The 23,612-nt window shown below is 32.9% G+C and overlaps 2 pseudogenes; both read right to left on the reverse strand.

Moving 5' to 3' along the window:
• Nucleotides 1–2,765: 2,765 nt before the first annotated feature.
• Nucleotides 2,766–4,166, reverse strand: LOC120186391 (annotated as a pseudogene).
• Nucleotides 4,167–20,455: 16,289 nt separating this feature from the next.
• LOC120186380 lies at nt 20,456–23,340 on the reverse strand (annotated as a pseudogene).
• Between the last annotated feature and the right edge of the window lie 272 nt (nt 23,341–23,612).

Consider the following 23,612-nt stretch of genomic DNA (forward strand, 5'->3'; position numbering starts at 1 on the left):
GCGGTGTTTGTCGTGCTCCAGAATAAGAATATCCGAGAGCTAATATCGTCCTAAATTTAAAATGGGAAAGGAAAATGCATTTTTAAACATCGTTCCGGAATAAAATTTGTGTGGTTTAGGATCTCATAACACTGAAGAAAGAACTAAACCATCATATAACATGATTGAACTCCCGGAATATTGCTGGCGGCATCGTAACAGGACGGTAATCGAGACGCAGTCCCTATCATGTATCCTAAGCAACATGCATGACTCATCTTCAGCTAAAAGGTTCTTGCAAGGATTTGATAATGTTTTGCATTTTGGACTTTTAAGGAAAAATAAGTTTGGGGGATCTATGCGGACACTACGGCGAAACATGGGTTCCTTCGTATCAAACATTACACATTATATAGCTCTTGAAAAACATACACTCGGAAGCAATGCCAAACAGACACAAACATAATTCTCCAAGCAGGAAGTAGAAGAATCACGGGCCAAAAAACGAGATAAAAAGAATTGTTGGTTCAAATTTCATTTTGAAACGTAGATAACAAACTTTACCAGAGCGCAAAAGGGAAAAGGAAACTGGACCTTCTCCATATCTTGTTCTATCTCGGCAGCGATTCTCAACATCTCCAGAGCAGTCCGCAATTTGTCCTTGCAAGCAATGACATTATAGGGTGTCTGCATTGGCAGAAAAAAGAGAAGTAAATATCAATAGGGACAACTAACTGCATAAAAATTATGCACTTAAGCAAACTAGAGACACGGTTAATATACTCCCTAAACATTAACAGTACTTCAAATCATTCAAAATTTCACCAAAATAACATCGTTTCACATCTATATAAAAGTCTATTTATAACACCAATAGTGAATAAATGACTGAGTGACCAAAAAATTTAATGTATTTAGTTCAATTACCAAATTTGTAATTTACCCTAAAAGAAATGATGTGCATTGCCATAGCCCTTAAGAACCCAAATTTCTTGGGCTAAGATTAGGTCTAAGTTTCAAAACGAGTAATGGACTAATGGCCAATAGACATGGCCCAATATTTAATTTGAAAAACTCTCAAACATTTAAACGAAAGAAAAAAAAATATGGGTAAATCATTTGGGTAATCACTTAATTATCAACGTGTTTTTTCTTTTTTTCAAACAAGAAACTTCGACTTTATTGGAGTAATAAGGAAAACAAGTGGCAGGTGTAAAGCAGTACAGCAATAAAGATATGGGGAAAGACGGAACCCCTCAAGACGAACCCCATTGCTGATCTTTCCTGAAGTCACAGCAAGAGAATCAAATCGATGAAATGAACGGTAAGGAAAACACAGCAGAACTGAAATCGAGCCTTTAATCCCCACAGCGACGCTGGCGGAGTCCAGCTGCTCAAGGAGGAACAAGCCAGCGTCTATCCTCTGTAACTTCGACCCAGTAACAGTTTTCACTCTCAAATAGTGATGCTTATCGAAAAAGTAAATCATAAACTGAACGTTGTTGGATTCGTGCTCGTTAAAATTTTTATTATTCGACTCATCTCGATTCATTATTTATTAAGTTCATTAAAATTTTACATGTTTCTTAAAAAAAATTTCTTCTCAGCTCGACTTGTTACTCGTTAAATTTATTGCTCCACTCGTTGTTCTTTAATCTCACTAAAAAATTTACTTTATTTTTTGGCTATAGATAAAATCTACTAATGCGGTATAGAACTTAATATAAACATGAATTAATAAATTTAATCAAAAAATTATAAAAAATGTATAAAGTAATTTTAAAGTTTAAACCCTAAAGTAACAACCTACAACTATACCTAACTAACATATTAAAATTAAAATAACAATTCACAAATACATCAAACTAATATATTAAAAATATTATTTAAAAAAAGTTCAACGATATATAATCAATCATAAAAACAAGGAAATCTACATCTATTAATTACATTCATTGTTGCTTACAATAACCAAACTATTAAAATTTATCAAAACTATTAATAAGTTGCTCACGAACTTATCGAGTTGAGTTGAACTTTGTTCTACTCAACTAGTTAAGGTTTCGAATCAAGCTCAAGTTCAAATTAAATCAAATCAATCTGAGTCAAATTTTGAGAAATTTTAATCGAGTCGAAAAAAAAACTCACGAATTACTTATCTCATTAAGCACCCCTAAACTCAAAGTATCATCACTGTTGTTACCTCCCAAAATGCTTATATGCCAATATTAATTTTAGTGATTTGTACAAAAAATTAAATAAAAATACACATGTGCGAAGATAGAAAAATAGAATACTCCTCTGTCTCGTTAACAGTATTTATTATTAATTTTTTAAAAAAATTTAAATTTTAAACTTTAAACATAATTTTTTATTATCCTAAATAATTAATTTTTATAAAATATATATTTAAAATTACTTAATTTAATATTTTTAGAAAATATGCTACCAAAAATATTAATACTTTTTAATATTGTGAGTAAAATACTACCTAAAACATTATTTTTTTACTGAAAATGTTAATTTCGCTAACTAATTTTCGATAAAAAAATAATATTTTGGGTAACATTTTACGGAAAATGTTAAACATTTTAAATACCATCCAATATTAATATTTTTGGAAGAAAAAAATAATATTATAAATTGTGATTTACCAGAAATATTAAAAATTATTAAAATTTTTGGTAGAGCAATTTTTTAACTGTAAAAGGCTACCGTACCTTACCCATCCCGTGTTGAGAAGAATAAAATTATTGTGATTCCACTTATAAAATTTACCATTTCAATTTATGTAAACTGCATTGGAATTATCTGCTTCCTCTGTTTACATAAAGGGATAAGAGAAAAATTACAAAAACAAAAGCCCACAACTTTTGTATCTAAAAAGTAAAATAACAAAAGCCGAAAACGAGCCGCCAAAACTGGGAAAACTTAAAAGCCATTTAAGCCGCCGGATAATCAAGCCCCAGCTCCACCTTACACCTTTGACTATCCTCCAACACCTCCACTCTCCTCTTCTTTACGGGCACCACCACCTCAGAACCACGTGATACCACCGGCTTAAACCCCAACGTCAACTCCAGCCCTATCTCGCCGCTTCCCTCCAACAACCTTCCCCCGAATTCCGGCACCGCCGGAAACAGCCGCGAAGCCCCCACTGTTTCCTCTGAGATCATACTCTCTGTTTCTCTGCTTTCCCCATCCATAACAGCCTTCCTCCGCGTAACACCGCGTAACACCGCGGTGACAGGTGACTCAGGCTGGTGACTCAGCGACGACTCGTGGTTCGGGTTGTTCGCAGTTCTCCACTAAGACCGGCTTTTCCACCTTGGGCTTCATAGTTCTTTTAACCCGGCAACGAGTCTTGACTCGTTGAACATCGTTGGAGGCCGCGGAGTTCTCATGTTTTGAGACATGACGAATTTCGTATGCTTTTATCGGCGGTCCTTGGCCATTCGCGGGCGGCTTCAGAAGCAATCGGCGTGATGGGAGCACCTTTTAACACAGCTTCCACGGCTGCTTGACAAAGCTGCCAGCTTCCGGCCATAATAACCCAACAGAACCATAAATCGGGTTCACGATCCTCCCACAGGCCTCGTATAATGACCTAAAAATAGCTGAACATCCAAAAACAAAAAGTCAGTTCAACAATCCAACCGACGCACTAAGCCCCGGTCTAGTTCATCCCATAATTTAGAAAAAAAAAGTAAAATTTAATATATATGTTAAAGAAATTTTTTTTGCATCTATTATTTTTTTAAAAAATTATAATTTGGATCACCATTTATAAATTTTTTGATCTGTCACTGAATCCAAAACTGAAAGAGTAAATAAACCATCATGAAACGCATAATGAAAGTAGAAGATACCAGGGCGAAGGTGCTCGGGGCCGGCGTTGATGAGGTTCATGAGACCGGCACGGCCATAAAACTTGGCGAAAAGCGGTAGCGTTTGCCTGGGATTCAGAGATTTTGATCCATTGTAAACACCTAATGCTACAATTTTCACTGCATCCTTTACGAAGAATCCGGCATCCATTACAACTCATACGCATTTTGAGAAGATTGAAAGAAAGCTGTTTGAATGGAAAGGTCAATATTGAAGAAAGCATAGTAGGGGTTGAAGAAAAGGGGTGAAGGTAGAGTATTTAAGGGGAGTAGAAAAATATTATTTTTTTTACGGGGGGAAAAAAAGTCGCAAGGTTTTCAGGTATTAGGGCCATGGTGACGCAGTTTTCAATTAAATTTCCATTCCAAACGCTGGTTTCCACATTCAAGGAGGTTGGCTTTAAAATAGTTTATAATCTTAATCCAAATTTAAAATACGGTGCCATGTTTTGATATTTCCCTACTCTCACATCTGGTTCGTGTAATTCACTCCCAATTAAGGAATCCAATTCCGAATCCCCATTGGAGGCGTACTTAAGGTACTGTCCCTTCTGCGTATGACAACCTACAAATTCACGAAACGTAACTCCTCTCGCTGAAATCCGTACACAACATTTTTTCCACTAAAATAGCCCTGATTGCTTCAATTAATTACCTCTTTGTAATGGAGGCCCGCCAAAAGATGAGGACATGATGGAGATTTGCTTATAAGAACAGGTGTTGAAAAAGGTAAGAAATGCCATGCAAATGGGTCCAAATTTTTAGAAAGGAAGAGAGCAGCGCGTGGCAAATAGGTCGAGGTATCAGAGTGCCGTCGAATCGCCACATATGGGTGTGAAGTGTGAGCCACCGGGAAGTCCATATTTGTGTTTTTTTATAATTAAAATAACACAGAATAGAAAATCTCCTGGTTTTCGGGAAGTTCGTGTCGGTTCAAAAACCACGAGGGCGATGCCAAAACCGGTAACCGGTTTCCGGATTTGAATATGGGACTGTGGGCGCACTACAAGACTTATCAGCCAACGGTTTTGCATACCCTTTCCCCCCTCTTTTGTGTATTTTTATTTTCTAAAATTTGCATTAGTCTCGTGCTTATCATCTTTTACACTACATTAAATAAGGAAATAAGTACTTTTTAAAAAAGTAACCAACTTATATTTTAAATTATTATTTTAGTAAAATGCGTTATAAGCATATTTATTCAATATAAAATAAAAAAAAGAAATATTTTTAAATGTATAATTGAATCAAAATTAACATTATATATATAATTACGCCAAACTAAAAGTCATGATCAAATTACATTTTAAATCAAAATCCATGTATAAATTTAATATCTATCCCACTAATACGAGATTACCATAATTGCTAAGATTCATTAAGGGTACTTTTAATACTACAATTTTTCACTGGATAATGTAACATTCACCCAAAAAATAAATATTAATATAAATGATTTTAATATATTAACTTAATTATTGTCAATTTTTACAAATTAAATTAATATCATCGAATTTATTGACACGGAATTTAATTAAAATTGGTAAAATTTTGATAACTTATTTTAGAATTCCGAATTCTCTATCCACTTTTGAATTTTTAAGTCATTTATTTACCATCAAAAGATAAAACTGGGAGGAGACGTGTTAGGTCTTCTTGCTCGATCATTGCATGAAATATAATGTCAAAATTTTGGTCAGATTCAAACGTAGCATACGAAATGGGACGCGGATATTACTTAAATATTTTCTTACTCTTAAATTAAAAATATAAAATATTTAAATATATTCGATTTCATATTTTTATGCTAATAATATATCAATCGAATTAAATTTAACTGATCAAATAATATTAATTTAGCATTAATATCTTATTAGTAATATATGGTTTTAACAAACATGGGTTGGGCGGCAGAAAGATTGTAATAGCATCTAAATCAAAATAAATTGACCAACGGAAATGAATCATTTATTAATCAGTAATATTTCCTTAATTGGTTTTGATAATGACTCTTAACCCTAATGTTCTCAATAATTAATTTCCAGCCATCTGGCATACAATATATTATTAACTAATCATAAAATCCAACTTGTGGAACATTGAGTTAATTAATCATAATCTTGTACTAATGACCCAATTAATTAAATCTTGGGTTTGCTTAGGTTCATCCCCCGAGGAACATTACTCTAATTGAGCTAATCAAGGTACTAAATTGGTTAGTCAGTTTTGAGAATCTAGGGAGCTCTTCCAATTGGGTCCCCTTAGTTGTTGGACCGTATAATTTAAATATTTTCATATTTCTGGAACACCTTATAGGTGTATTATAGTCTCAAAATTTGTTGAAGCAAGTAGACTGTATTTTTTAAATAGTAAAAATAAGAAAAACAAGGCCTTTAATTTCTCCAAAAAAAAATTTATAACCACCGGTATTCGATCTATTGATCGACTAATCCGGATAGAGTAATATAGATGCAAGGGTAATCATCCTACCCCAGTTTACTTCGTTCGCAATCACCAGGATTCGAACTCTTAACATTACTTAAGGGATCTAATGCTTATTAGAGACACCGTGCATAAATAATTCGAATTAAAATATTTATAATTTATATTTAAGGTTGTTGAATTTGAGAGAATAAATTTATTTTGCGGTCATTAATAGTTGACCCTTCGAGTTTGGGTAAAATGTTGTCGGTGTAAAGTCTTATGAGTCGATAGGTTTTCATGAGGGTTTGAAAGAGATAATTAATGTAAATACTAAATAGGAATCGAAAGAGAAGAAGTCCCCTCTTTTAGTCTCTCTTGGCGTACAAACACTCCAACCATAGGGTGTCGTACCGGATATAAACTTATAATTTTTGAAAGATAAGCCTATCTATAAAGGTAAAAGAGACAAAAACAAGTTTTCAATATAAAATATTATTTAAAACATGTATAAATTTAAGAATTTTATGAAATAGCAACCTCATCTTTCCCTTTGATGCATTCCCGAGTCTAGAATCACTGTACCTATTAATAGGTTAATAAAATGTACAAATACAATCATTAATCATTAGATTTAATTATCAAAAGTTGCATAAAATACTGAAGATTATAGATTTTGATTTTAGAAATGATACGATGTCTTAGAAGAACCTCGTTAAGATTTCATTCAAAAGTATGATCTTTATCAATGGAGATTTTATATTCTCAATCAATATTACAAAAGGTTTTAAGTTTTCTTTTTTGGTTATATATTCTCTAATTTACATCCATTTGATGATTTAAATGTTAATATATTACATATTTACTCATATTTGCTATGTAACATATTACATAAATCCCATAATAATATGCTCTGATTAGATTTGTTCTGTTATAAGTCATTATATATACCTATTTTCAGTCTAATTATACTTTACGTCAATTTAAATGTAATTACAATTATTTAAACATATATAGTTTATAAATGGGCGTTTCTACCAAAATCACCCTTAGTCTCAATAATTACCTGTCAGACACCCTCTCCCTTAATATTACCGTTCTAGTACCCTTTCTAACACGGTGACAATAAATCGTAGATCGTCAGCCGTGCCTTCGAGGGGTTCCGTTCGACCTGGCACCATGTAAGGAAAGACACGGATGGCTAAACTCTGACACGTACGGAAGGCGCAAATCATTCCTTTAATTCAACTCAACCGCCCATCTCCCACATTGATTACCACCCGCCCCCTCACCTCTCCTTATAATACCTCACTCAACACAACTCTCAAACCACACTCAATATGAAAATATCTCATTCTTCCTATTATCAATATTTCTATTAAGAAGGTAAAATGTTTTTATTATATTATAATTATTTAATAATCTATTATTTTATTAAATTTTATTTTACTAATATTTTATTACTTTTTACGGTTATAAAAGGGAAGGCAGGTTGCTATGTTTAAATGTGAATCATATCTCGAGGTATTTTGTCGATACGTTTAAATGGAAGGCAGGATGCTACGTTTAATTTTTTTAGTATTAGTTTATATTTTAATTTGTATACTATTTATTAAATTAGGAGATAGACCGTATATTAGATCCATTCATTCGTAACGTTAAATTATAGATATCTACTCGGTCAAGTTGTATTTAGCTGAGCTAGATTCGATTACGTATCGAAATATGAAGGTTACTATAACCTTGAACCTAACCTTATTTTACATTGGTTGAGAGGTGGAGACCAGAGACATACACATTCCATCTTCCGTGTAGAGATTGTACTATTACGCTAGAGGATATTTTCATATATTTGATGTAACATCCCAAGTTATGGGTTAGTGATCAAATTGTAAAGTTTCAGAATTTGGTTACTAAAGTAGAATAATGGAGTAGTTCAGTGATTTATTTGAAAGTATTTCCTAAAAGTTGTTAGTAATTATTAAATGAGCTAAAGGGTAAAATGGTCATTTGATCATTTAAGGAATTAAAAATGTGATAGTGGGGGATATATATTTACACGTGGGAGTGTAGGAAACCAAAAACAATGTTTCCAGAATTCTCTTCTCCTCCTTTTTTCTTTGTGCGTGAAGCCCCAGCTCAAAGGTGAGTTTCTTAATTAGTTGGTTAATTGTTGAATTAAAAGTTGGGTTATGATTCTTAGGTGATACTTAAGCTTAAGGAAAGCTTAAGTTATCTTAAAATCAAAAGATAAATGAGTTAGGGAAGATTAAAGATTTGGAGTTCTTGAGTGAAATCTTGAAATGAAGTTGATAAGTTGAATTTGAAGTTAAATTTGACTTGTCATCAGCTTAATTAAGAAGTATTAAGTGTTAGACTTGAATTTGAAACATGTGAAAAATAGGGTATGATTCTTGAAGTTCCTAAAGAGGAGAGGATATTAAGGTTAAAGATGAGATAAATGAATAAATGAGTTTAAACATGTGTATGAGAGTTAGATATTAAAGGAGGTGAAAGATGAAGAGTTGAGATGAAAAAAGAGTGAATTTCGTGCTTGTAATGGAATTTCTGGGTTGTGTGCATCGATGCATCTTCAATGTGCATCGATGCACTCTCAATTAAACAAACATTGAATGTCATTTATGCACCGATGCACAGGTAGTGCATCGATGCACCGATAGGGAATGCATCAATACACTGTATAGTGCATCGATGCATACCTTTATTAAAGATGAAAATAGCTTTCTTTTAGCCTAAGAAGTGACAATTTAGAAGATATCAATTAGTATACTGATATGTATCAATGTATTATTATGATGTAGATATAAAATGAAGCTTGTTCCAGAACAATCTAAGGATTAAGATTGATTCAAAGCAAACAAGGCTAAGGTGAGTGCACATTATTTAGTATATAAGGTTCAATGGAAAATAAGACTTGCGATAAGTCTATTTCCAATAGTGAAAAGCATGAATTCATAGAAGTATGTGTTTGTTATGATTTATATGTGTGCATGAGTATATGTGTTATCGATATGAATATGGTAAGTAAAAGGGATTAATGATGAGGATAAGAATAATAATAATAAGGATAATGAAATGATAGATATGTGAATATGTATTGTGTTTTTGTATGTATTGTAAGATTATATGTTTATGTGATAATGATAAGATGACAATGATTTACATGTCATATGAACACATGAGAAATGTTATGAGCTATATGAAAGAGAAAGTATATGTGATACATGAGGGTGAATCCTATGTTTATATGAATATGAACTCATAGAATTGACATGAACTACGTGATTACATGTATATGTGAATGAAACCATGAGTTTATATGAATATATAATATGGTTACATGAATATGTAAAAGGATATAAAAGATAATGCTTATGTTATGTGTTATGAGAGCTAGGGGTATAGTTGGCATGCCAAGGGTAGAGGGTCTACGCGGTCCTTCGGGATATATATATATTATTTGGAACATGTGTGAAGTCTTGTAAGACACATATTTGATCCCTAGTCTATGTGTATGATTCTTAAGGAATGATATGTGGTCCTTATGACATTATTATATGGCATTACGATGCAATTCTACGTGGCACTTTGGTGCATTTATACGCTGTGGTGACAGCATTAGTACACAACCTCTATGTACTGCTTCGTATCATAGTACATAGAGCTATAATAGATAATATTAATAAAGTGATATGATAATATGTTTGTTTCCTTGTGGAATTTTATGTGTGATATTGATTGTACAAATGGTAACTTATAAGACCATATGATAAAAGGAATCAATGATAGTGATAAAATAAGAAAGAAATGAAGATGATAATATAGTTGCTTGGGTGTACGTGTTTTATGATAGTATATATATGGTTTACATGACATGATATATATATATATGTGCAATTGGTTATGGTATATGTTATATGATACATGAGTACAGGTTAAAGTATATGTGAATGAGTATATTGATTGAAATGATGAATATAATAAGTCTATAAGATATATGATATGGACATAAGAGATCATAGGAACATGAGACAAGAGATATGAATGATAATGACATATATGTATGCATATATTGTTACATGTAAAAATATGAGTTGTATGAAATGATAGTAGTAATTGTTTATGATTATTAGTTACCGTTTACCTTATATGTTTATTGCCTCACTAAGTCTTTGACTTAGCGTGTAAGTGATTTTACACGTAGGTTTCGAGAAGAGTAAAGAGCAATGTGGAGCAAGACAGATCAGTTCTCCTTACTAAAGGTCGATCAGAAAAGAGGTGAATAATATTATTTAGTATATAAAGTTCTAGTTGGCATGTTTTCAACAGAATACATTGTTTAAGCTATGAACATTTTATAAATGTTTTGAATAGTTATATGTAAATAAATAAGTGAAATATATACTCTGATTGATGATTTTGTAATAATGAAAATGTTTTCTTTATATAAATTAGTCATTTATATGTTATAAAAGTTTTAAATTACTCACTATTTTATACAAGTACATGTTTTGAAAGGTCAATGTGACACATCGGATTCGTATCCGGGTCGGATACGAGTTGGGGTGTTACATTTGAGGCTTCCGGTAGATGGGATGTGATTTATAGGGTGGTGGATGGCGACACTGACATTCTTTGTGCTATGAGTATCTTGGAGGTGTCTTGCCTAATTTCAATGGTGGTCGAAATACCCGTTAAATTGGTTGCATTCATGTATTATCAACTTTTAAATTGGTTGAATATCGGTAGATAGGGTAGTTATTTATAGGGGAGGAGATCGTTTAAAAGCCGAGTTTTCATGCTCTATATAATAGAATACTCAATAATTCATGCATATCCCCCGCATTTCCGTATATTCAGAAGTTCAATGAATGCAAGGATGGCTATCGTACCTTTCCTTATGTTGTGCCAACTCGACAAACCCGCGAAGACGTGATTGAAGATCCATGCTTTATTGTCACAATGTGGAGAAATAGTTTTAGATCAGTAATATAGGGGAGATAATGCCTTACAAGTAATTATTGAATCTAAAGGTGATATTTCGGATAGAAACCCTTATAATTGTTTGGTTTTTGCAGAGTAGGATAATCCCAAAGAAACGAGTTTCGGAAGAGTCCAAAAGCACATGCAGAAAGTGGGCAAGCGCGTGGAATACACTTTCTGGTGTAACAGTGGGCCTAATCGCCACGTGGGCATCATGCAGCTCCATATTTTTAGGAGAGTTACTACTATTATTTACCGGTGGATTGACGAAAACCGATGGCGGTGGCTCAGCTGGTTTTGGCTTCTAAAATGTTTTGGATTAGGACTTGGAACTGCTTTACAATTATTAATTATTTCATATTTAACTATTCCACGTCAGATCATTTATTTTCACACACTCTTTCAATTTAGATTACTTCAATTTGGCCTCATCATGTATTAGTTATTAAAGAAATAAGGGTAAATACACATATGGTACCTCAATTATATGACTTTACTTTGTTGAATTCACCATTCTATTAAAAGTTACAAAATGGTTACCTAACTATTAATTATGTTTCAAACTTATAATTTTTAGTTAAAAATTAATAGTCAATTGAATTTGACGTTAACATACTAACTGAGATATGATAGTTATTGAGAATATATATACTTTTTCACACGTGTAAAAGTTTCGTATGTTATTTAATAAATCAAATTCATCTAAGATTATATAATTTTATAATGTTATTCTAAAAAGGAGATTTTGAGGAAAAATGGTGACGAGAGTACTAAAAGCATAAGAATTTGACAGGAAAAAGAATTTGGAAAGAGTTGCAAATACATGCCAAATTGAATATAAAATTAAATGATCAAATTACAAATGTTTGAACTTTGTAATTTTAAATTTGACTCGAACACAATCTGAACAAAAAATCTAAATTGATTGGAGTATAGCGAAAAATCAATTTTCCAAGTAGAATTGAATTTTACATAATACAACAATAAGTGCTTAAAGAACATGTTATAAGTTGGGTCCAAGATTTTGGACGTTTCTTGGTAATGGCTAAGGTTGGATTAGAAGCTCACACACTTGTTTCACGTATCATACCTTAACTTAGAAACCAACACGAACCAAATGATCTCAATAGTTATAATTTTTTCTTTCTTTCTTTCAAGACCTCATATTCAAACATGACTATGTATTGATGTATAAGTGTATATTGTTAATAGTTGAGAATTTTTCTAACAATACTACCCTTATATTCACCCAAACTAATCAACACTTTTCCTGAGAAATTCAGCATCGCCTCCAACAGCACTTCCCTCGCTTCAATCAAGGATAAGTATTTGATGCGGACCCAACTCTCTCGACTTTGGGTGCAAGCTGTGCATAGCTCAAGCCCAATTATCCATCCCGTTGGCTTTTGTTTTTTTTCATCTATTTTTTGTGTTTATTTTCCGTACTATTTGTCATAGAAGAAACTCAACCTGTTTTTTCCTTCTAAACTCATCAATTGATTTCAATGGTTAAAAGAAATATCGTTCTTTGATCCTGAGTTCGAGCAACTGTATTTATAGAATGTACTCATTGTCAACAACAGAAAATCATTTTGAATAAATATGATTTTATATTTACCTCAAATTATTACAAAAAAATTAAACCTGTTTTTTAAGAACCACCAGGAATCCTCCCATTCCTCTCCTGCCAGACAATGTACACAGATGCATTCCCCGAAAGTCTTAAGGATTTTCCTTTCCTATTCTTTTCAAGCCATTTAATGGCATCCTGCCAACTGCATTTTCCCTATTTATCTGTAAAATCTTTCCCATAGCTCCCTAACAATGGGCGATATACAGCCGAATGATCCTTAACTTTCAAGTCATCGTCACATAATACACATTTGGGATCTACTTGGCAACCCCATGTCATGCTAAATTAATTATAATTATTTCCAAATTAGAAAAGTTAATAAATTACTTGAATAATACGGATGACTTTTAAGTTTATCCACATAATGATTTCCGTATTTACTTGCTTTCTTGTTAATTGTTACGTAAACTATATTAGCTTTTATACCGACCTATGTCCGGGAGGATTGTCTTTTAACATCTTCATTTTATCCATATTTTATTCCCCCCAATTTCCTCTTTTTAAGGAAGTCAAGAAGAAAATTCATGATAATCTATGAGCAACAATATCTTTCTTGATGGTATTCCATCGTTAATGTACGTCCCTTCATAAGGAGAGATCGTATACCCTAACAAATTAACGAGATAATAAACGAGATTGTTATTGAACACAGGGACGAAGCCATTAAGGGTTTGGGAGGGCTGTGGTTCTCACACCACCCAGCCAAAAAAAAATACCTTTAATTTATATGTAAAATTTAAATATTTATGGGATAATTATAAAATTATCCCCTTAATTTTAGAAAAGTTATACTTTGCTCCTTCAAATTGAAATTCTGGCTCTGTCCTGATTAAACATAATCGTTTGTATTCTAATTTATTCATTTAATAAATGAACACAATTTATTTTGTCTATACTTATTTATCTAGCTTACTAAACGAATAATGCATGGTTTATTCACGCAATTTCATCAAACACTATTCATTTACAATTCTAATAAAATATTTTTTACTGCTCACTTTATATAATGTTTGCAAACTATATTCATTTTCATTTTTGAATTATTCATATTATTTGTTACTAAAGTATATAAATTGAAATTTTATATTTTGAAGTTTTCTTTAATTGTTATGCCGTTTATCTCTTTTTTTAATCGACGATGACATGAATTTTAATGTTAGTTGTCAATCGTCAATATTTTTTATTGTTTTTTCTTTTCTATATCGTATCTTTATTTTCTTTTGCTTTTTTATTTTCAATAAGTTTGCGTGTGTTTCACGTTTTCATCTGGCTTTATGGCACATTTTCTTATGTTTCTTGACATTTTTCGGTTCTTTGACCATATTTTCATTTATTTTTTTTCTAAGGGTTGTTTTGACATCGTCCCGACTGATCAAGATGACACTTCTCTAATATATTGTGATCTTTCCTACTTTGGACCATCAGATTGGATTTGGATACCCGATTTACGTTCATGGATAGTTTTTCACGTCGCTCGAGTTTGATTTGTGGTTTGTTGACGATCTTTCAATAGCTTGATCCGTTTTTGTGGTTTGTTTGACAAAGCGATCAAATCTGTTTGTATTTATCTTTGTTCGAGTTTTTTTGTTAGATTTAATCTTTCCTTGTATGGTCATTGTGTGATCTTAAGTTACTAGTTTTGTTTCAATGATTATAGGAAATTTTCTTAATTATGTGTTTAATTTACGATTGTGATTTATTTTGAATAAAATTAGTTGCTTTTTTTTCAAAAAAAAATATGTATATTTTGATACAAGGGTAAAAAACATTGGTGTTCCCTTATATTTTAGTCTATTTAAATTTGGTCACCAATTTTGAAAAAGTTTGATTTTAGTCACTTTTTTTATGTCTTATTTTGATCACTAAGTCGTTAACTTTTGTTACTTTACTGACATGACATGTTACTAAAAATGATTAAATTTTAACTTGACTTTTAAACTTCAAACATAATACTTCAGATAAATACTAATTTAACCCCTAAATTTTATATAAAATATCAATTTGATCCTTAAATCCAATAAAAGTTGATGTTATTGACCATGGCCATCACCATCATAGGTCACCGTTGGTTTTCGTCACACACCCTTTTAAGCCTCCCGAATTTGAATCCAGTGTTTTTTCATTAGTGTTGATAGCGTGCCCATCAGTTATGTCGCAGATGCCGGGGATCCATACAAAGATCAAATGGAGGAGTGCATACACCTAATATTGCAAAGGCTGAAAGCTAGAGAAATTGGAAACGATATCATACTCTTCCTTACCAGGTTGGTTTTAAACCCAAGTTTCTGCTTTCACGTGAACATAATTTACCCTTAACTTTATATTTGCTTTCGCTCTTGGTCCATTGCAATGGCTGAAGCCTTACACTGATGAAGCTCTCGTTGAGCTGGCTGGCATATTAATTCCTGCACTTAATATGTATTCTTAACAAAAACTTTTTCAACGAATATTTTGTCCCACAGGCCACAACTAACCTTTAACAAAGATTCTTGCATTATAAGCACTTCTACTCGAGAAAATACTTGAATTTGCAGGTTAAATGTCAACTAATAACAAGCTTCAGCAATATAGTCTGTTCATATACGAATTCATGGTATCGACTCGAGCTATTGCTCTGTGCATTTAAGTATTTCAATCATGTGATTAGGTGCCTTTGAGGAATCCAAGTACCGAATAAGCATGCTGGTATTTTTTCCATGAAATTTCAAGGTGAGGAATGAAGCACTATTTATTGGTTTCGTACTAAGATTGAAGCACAATAATCATAACTCCCCTACTTATCCACTATATGCTTAACGGGCAAGTTTTTGATGATACAAACTCCTAAGCAGAGAAAATAACACGGTACCAGGCAAGATCAAGGCCGTTTAGTGAACTCAAAAACCTATTTCTATACCCGTGGGATTTGCCAGATAAAGAGAATAACATTAACCGCATTCAAGGCATTGTGAAGCTCCTTGCAGTCTCGTTCCCTTTCTGCATTGCGGGTACAAGCGCTGCAGCTGCGGCCCATCACACCGTAATAGCTGCAAAACAAACACCAAGACAGAAAGGTGGAGTCACTTCCTACACACTTCAAATATTGAGGCCACCTACATCAATTTTGAATTCCTGTTTTCATTCGTATTTTCTAAAAGAGATCATAATCAAAAGGCGGACCACTAATGAACGAACATTAGATTCGCTTTCGGGAGGTCATGTAACATCCTCAATACCGAGTTAGTGACCAAATTGTAAAGTTTCAGAAATTGGTAATTAAAGTAGGATAATTGAATAGTTCAATGATTTATTGGAAATGTGACGAAGGTTTTTAATTATTGAATGAATTAAAGGGTAAAATGGTCAATTGACAAGTAAGATTTTTTTATATTCCTTTTATAAGATAAGGAACCACGTGGAAAATGAGAGAATTATCCAGAGTTTTCTTTATTCTTCCTCCTCCTCCCGTATCACCAAGCTCAAAGGTGAGTTTCTTTGTTTATGGATTAATTGTTGATTTTAAGGTTGGGTTTTGATTATTAGTTGATAACTAAGCTTAAGGAAAGCTTAAGTTATCTTAAAATCAAAGTATGATGTAGTTAGGAGGGATTAAAGATTTGATATTTTTGGGTGAAATCGTGAAATAGAGTTCATAATTAGAGTTGGAAGTTAAATTTGACTTGTCAAGGGTCTAATTAAGAAGTTAGAAGCAATAGAATTGAATTGGGACATGTTGAAAATTTAGTGTAATTCTTGAATTACATATGGAGAATACGATTTTGATGTTAAAGAGGTGATTAATGAATAGAAATGAATTTGAATATGAGTATGTAAGTTAAGAATAAGAAAGAGGATGATATAAAGTAATTAAGCTAAAAAGAGTGGATTTTCGGGCATAAATGGGAATTCTGGGCTATGTGCATCGATGCACATTCAATGTGTACCGATGCATCAGGGTAAAACCCAAAAATTGTTCAATGTGCATCGATGCACCTGAAGTATATCGATGCACTCCTTTAAAAAACATCGAATGAGATTTATGCACCGATGCATAGACAATGCATCGATGCACCCGTCAAGGGATGTATCGATACATGAGGTAGTGCATCGATGCATGCATTCATTAAAAGATAAAAATAGCTTTCTTTTTAGCCTAAGGAGTGATAGTTTAGAATATATCAATTATAATAGTAATATGGATCCATGTATGATTATGTAGATACCGAAATCGAACAAGCTTTGGAACGATCACCGAGTTAGAATTCGATCGAAAGGAAGTCATAGGAATAATTAGTAATCAGTGAGGACAAGGTGAGTGCATATTAGATAGTGTGTTATGTTTAATGGAAATAAGACTTGCGATAAGCCTATTTCCTATAATAGAATGCATGAACACATTAATATGAGCATATGTGTGACATGATACATGTGTGTTATTGGTTATTGCATATGCTAAATGATATGTGTGAATACAGGTTCATATGATATATGATGAATTTATATAGTATATGTGAACACATGATGATATGAAAAAGGATATAAGAGTATTATGAGATTTATAGAAACATATGTGAACAATAAACAATGATTTACATGTTAGATGAACACAAGAGAAGTGTTATAAGTTGCGTAATATATGCATATGAAATCGTATGAGCAGTGATAAGTACATGTGAAGATATGAAATAATAAATAATATGCCCATGTTATGATACGAGAGCTATAGATATAGTTGGCATGCCAAGAGTTGAGGGTCTACGCGGTCCTTCGGGACATACAGTGATCCTTCGGGATATTTCATAGTGGTCATTTGGGACAAATCTCATAGCCCCTAGTAGGACCCCATACGAGCTGTGGTGACAGCATAGTGCACAACCTCAATAGACTCACATATCTACAGTTTTCACGTGTGTACATGGGCTAATGAATAAATAACATGTGTTGTATATGTTTTGTGATATTAATTGTATGATTTATCGGATGGTATATGTATTGCTCGGTTAAATGAATCAGATGTTGATCAAAAGGTTAGGTACAAGAGGATATAATTACAAGATACAGATGTGATATGAATATACCTTACATTATGATGTTATAATTGTTTGATATGACATTACAAGATTACATGTTCATGCATGTTTAAATAGTTAGAGTTTTCTTCCATATTTGATTATGCCTCACTAAGTCTATGACTTAGCGTGTAAATGATTTACACGTAGGTACCAAGAAACAAGAAGAGCAGGATTAGAAGTGGCAAGGACAACAGCACTACTAATAGATCAGATCAGAAGTAATTGACAAAGTAGGTATTTTGGGTTGTGTATAGAGTGTTGGCATGTAATAAGTTGTTAATTATGAATGCTTTGATCAATTTTGTATTTTGTGGTCTCTTTTATGTAAATTAACGCATTTTGTTTTAATGAAAATTTAAAATTTCCATGTTTTTCTTTAAGTGTCAAAGTTTGAAAAGTCAATGTGACACTTCAGGCTCGTATCCGGGTCGGGTACGGGCTGGGGGTGTTACAGGTCAAAAAGGGATAAATTGGAAATTTGGGGTCAAATGGTTCAGTGACGAGACTCGACGGTAACCGGCCAAGGTGATGAGTGGAGACCATGGAGGTGAACTTTGATTGGATTCAACATCTAAATTGATATTTTATATAAAAATTAGGGTTAAATTAATATTTATGTAAAGTTTAAGATCAAATTAGTATTTTGTCTAACATTCAGGGGTCAAGTTAAAATTTAACAAATTTTCCTTTCGTACCACGTCAACAAAGTAACATAAGTTAACAGTTCAGTGACCAAAATAAGACACAAAAAACAAAAGTGACTATAACCAAATTTTTTTCAAAATTGATAATCAAAATCGAACAAGCTGAAAATAAGTCATCACTAATGATATTTATCCTATGTATTGATAGTGTATTTTTATATATAAAACAAACAAAAAACACAATATAAAAATAAGGCAGCTTGCGTTTATTTTATAAAATTTAAGTTAGTTGCCGCAATTCACTAATATAGAATTATACATATTGAATCCGGTTTGTCAAATCTATAAATTTCTATTTATTTAGTGTGTACAATAAAAATATAAGCATAAAGAGATTAAATAAAAGGAAAAAAAGAAACTGTCAAAGTGGGATACTAATGATAATAAGGGTAAGTTTATATTATTCATGAAATTTACCAACCAAATAATGTCTTTACGTTTGTAGGAGAGCATTATTACATACGCCCACAAATCGTAAATTTAATTGGTACAATTCAATATCAATATGAATATTTGATCCATGGCAGCAAACAATTAAGTACATTTGAGATTGTCCCAAAATAAATTTATGTGTATATTCACGTGAAGATGAAGGAATCAATGGGTCAGAGTATAGAAGAAAAGACGAGCGTGTGCGTAGGAATTTCTCGTACACAGTGCTGGTGGACGATGACACAAAATGATAATAGAAAATAAGAGATTTGAAGAAAGGGAAAAGGAGAGTGGAGGAGCATATTCACAAGCAGATATGGGGTGGCTAAGAAATTGAAATACAAGTTGCAATATCTTTTATATAATGTAAAGCTAGGCACTTTGTGAAAATTTAAATGAAGGTAGAGGGGGGATGAATATATGTTATGGACCATAATTGATTAACTATTAAAGTAAATCAATGGTTCTTCAATTATAGATTTTGTTTTGTTGAGTCCCCGACTATTAAAAATTATAAAATGGTCACTCGGCTATTCATATGTTTCAAATTAATCATTTTACGTTAAAAAATCGACGGTCGTTTGAGCTGGACGTTAACCTACTGATTGAGATATGATAAAATCATATTTTAATGATGTCTACTAGCACTGTCGTTACTTTCAAACGCTTGATCGACGACATAATGTTTTAAGAATTGGCTCGACGACATAATATAAACAGAGAGTCGATATACAAAATACAACTCAAATAATTATGAGATCAAATTTTATCGTATCTCAACCAACATGTTAGTGTTTAGCTCAGACAACTACCAATTATTTAACGAAAAAGGACGAGTTTGGAATATATGAATAGTGAGATGGTCATTTTTTAACTTTTGATAGTCGAATGACTCAATAAAGCAACACCCTATAGTTGAGAGGCCATTTTGTAACTTTTGATAGTCGAGGGTCTAAAAAAATAGCTCCTTATAATTAGTAGACCATTTGTGTAATTTACCCTAATTAATATTATATTATAAAACCCATTAAAGACTTCACTAGTAATAGGAAGTAATATTCTCTCTAGAGGTTTAGGTTTGACAATTATGTTTGCAAGATGTGTGTGCATTGTCAAGAATTTTTGAACAAATACTACCTTAAATCAGTGAAAGATCCATAAATATTTTTCAAAGTAGATATATACGTATTAATAACATTTTTTTGTATGGGGTAGACACAAATAAAACTTCAAGTTAACACTTTCAGTAAATAGACAACTAACATAAATGAATTCGGATTTCAAAATGGACACGTACCCGCCACCATAAAAATACATACATATGCGGATGTTTGTAATCACCCATACTATTAAAAATACAAATGATATTATGTTATAAGCTCGATTTCATAAACTTGTTATTGTAATGCTAGTGTATCAAAACTAGGTAACTTTCTGCTTGTTTCAAGGTTCCAATGGGTTCAAATGCACTTGAACTCCATATTTCGGCTTTAGAGTCATGACAACGACCGGAGCATGTCGGTAACTTTCTGAAATCGTGAATCTGAACCGTGAGATAAACATGGATAATATGATCTTAGCTTCCATCATGGCGAAAGATTGGCCTATACAATTCCGAGGGCCGGCGGCAAAGGGTATGAAATGCCGACCGGAGGCGAACGGTCTCGAATTGAACCGATCAGGATTGAATTCATTTACATCTTTCCCCCACAATTCTTCACTGTGATGTATCGCCAACACTGGTATCCATATCGATAGTCCCTTGGGGATGAAAGATCGCCTAATTTTAATGTTTTCGAATGCCATCCTTGGCAACACCGTTGCTGGTGGATACAGTCTCAACGACTCGTTGATAACCATGTGTAGCTACAAAATAAAAAAAAACATTAAAAGAAAGCCATTGAATATAGATTTAAATAGAGGTTCGGTATTAAAATACGACTATTTATACGGTAAAGATATCGCTTGAAATCATTATTACACGATTTTGATATCGTAGTGATCACACTAACATTTGTTATAAATGCAATTGCAATAAACGTAATACTACTGAAAATGCAACTATAACCATAACTTAAATCCTCGCCGTGAGCGATATCTAAGGGTATAAACCATTATAATTAAGTGTTTGTCTAAGACTTGTTTGTCATTCCGAAAGATCTTTTTCCTACGATTTTCAATTCAAAAATAGATTATGCATGCTTTGGGCCTCATATAATAATAATAAATAAATGGCTATATTCTCCGCTAGGCGGCTAGATATAGGATCAAATAATGAAAAATGGAGATTTACCTTATTTGAAATTTGATCTGTTTTAAAGTTAAAGTCTACAGTTACGCTTTACTTAGATATATATATAATTCATTTTCATAAATTAAAATAAAATTTTAATTAAAAATATAAAAAATTATTATTGTAATTATCTCTATTATCGATAAAATAATTATGTTATTATCTTGAGTTATATAAAATCAAATTTTAATCTTAAACTTAAATCTAACATTATTTGAATAAAAGTTTTAAAAATTTAATTAAATTAAATCAAAAGCTATAAAATCTAAATAAAATGCCTATCGCTATGTATGACTTTACTAGTGGAAGAGTCTTTCAAGAAAACCACCTCATATTAAAATGCCATTAACAAATGAATGAATAAATAAATAACATCATAAAATAAAATCAAAATCATCTCCTTCCCTACAGGGTTTCGACATGAAAGAAGAAGTCTCACCACAGTTAGTTTATTGAGTTGCTGAGAGAAGGACACCGCCATTGCAGAGCTGTTGGAGTTGAGCTCGAACCTTATCTTGCCAAGCAGGGTTTGTGGCCAACAGCATGACAGTCCACGTAACCAAAAGAGCCGTCGTTTCATGGCCGGCGAAGAAGAAAGTCTTGCATTCATCCATTATCAACTGCATGTTTAGTTTGAACTCGTCTCCTCTCTTCTCAATCTCATTAAGCAAAACACCCAACAAATCATTTCCATGTGAACTGCTCCGACCAATTTCAACACAATCTTTCCGGTTTTGTATTATCTCTAACAGTAATCTATCCACCTCCATCTTCAGGATTTCATTTCTCTGTTGTATTTTGTTGGGAAAAACCTGGAAAAATATTGAATACATTTTCTCTTTAAGTTCATATTACCTGGAAAGAATCGGAAAAAAGGAAAAAATTACTTACCGGCTTCCTGGAAAGCACAAGTGCCTGCTTGCTTGAGCGCAAAGGTGTTGCAGAGATGTCAAAAGATGGAATATTTGTTTCCCTTTCTCGTAACTGCTATCGAATTCTGTTCTTGCGATTATATCTGCTGCCAGACGAGACATGTATTCTCCGATTTCGAACTCGCTTTGGCCTGAATGTACTGCATTCTCCAGTGATTGGATCATCTGCTTAGTGCATTCCACCATGTATCCGGAATAACTGTTGAAATCATCAAAGTACATTAGGGAAAAAAACAGGAAAAACTTGGATTGGATTAGAATAGAGTACCTTAAGCTTATCCCCCATGAACGCCGGAGCAGCGATACGGCGCTTAGTGCATTCCACCATGTATCCGGAATAACTCTGTTGAAATCATCAAAGTACATTAGGGAGAAAAAAACAGGAAAACTTGGATTGGATTAGAATAGAGTACCTTAAGCTTATCCCCCATGAACGCCGGAGCAGCGATACGGCGCTGGTGGTACCAGTTCCGATCATTAGCCATTAACAAACCTCTCCCAGTAAAATGCTTCGAGCCTTGCTGTTGTAGCCATGATTTGCCTGTTACCAGGTGGTGTTTGGTCATCAGTTCTTTGATCAATTCAGTCTCTGTCACACACATCCTCGGCTCGATCCCGTGCCAGTATATAAATCTTTTGCCTGTCCAAAAGTTCCCAGAAAGAATAACCATAAGACTGAAACCAAGCATGGTGTGAGTTAAGGATATACATGTGCATACAATATGATCTGGACCATTTGACATAATGAGGCAAAAGCCGGCCGACGATGTCGTGGTGGATGGCTTCCATGTCTTTCGAGATCGATTCCGATGTTAGTTTGAACATTTCGAGTATGTTACCGGTTAAGCCGATGGGTTTTGGGCCATGCACTCCTTGTTTCTCCATGGCTTTCCTTATTCGTCTGGGAATTAGCAGGTAACATGAGATGGTGTTCAACACAAGTTTAAACAAGGAAATCATAATAGAACCGAAAGGGTAGTGAAACACACTACCATAGCAGCCATGGTGTGATCTCATTATTCTTGGTTGGTTCACTAATGTTGCTAGGAAACAATTTATAGTACAACTAGCCGTGCTATTTTCGACCAACGAGTATGGAGCACATTGTTTATGCACTAAGAAGGGATGAAATGGAAAATTAATATAAGCATGGTTTCAAATATGCAATTCAAATTGATTAGTTAAATGGGAAACCGGGAATGGGACGGTAGAAGCAATAATAACATGAAAGGTTTGACTGCAATTGGTAGTTTTACTTTACATATGGGAAAACGAA

The sequence above is a fragment of the Hibiscus syriacus genome, unplaced genomic scaffold (assembly GCF_006381635.1).
Source record: "Hibiscus syriacus cultivar Baekdansim isolate YM2019G1 unplaced genomic scaffold, ASM638163v2 tig00113338_pilon, whole genome shotgun sequence".
Classification (NCBI taxonomy): domain Eukaryota; kingdom Viridiplantae; phylum Streptophyta; class Magnoliopsida; order Malvales; family Malvaceae; genus Hibiscus; species Hibiscus syriacus.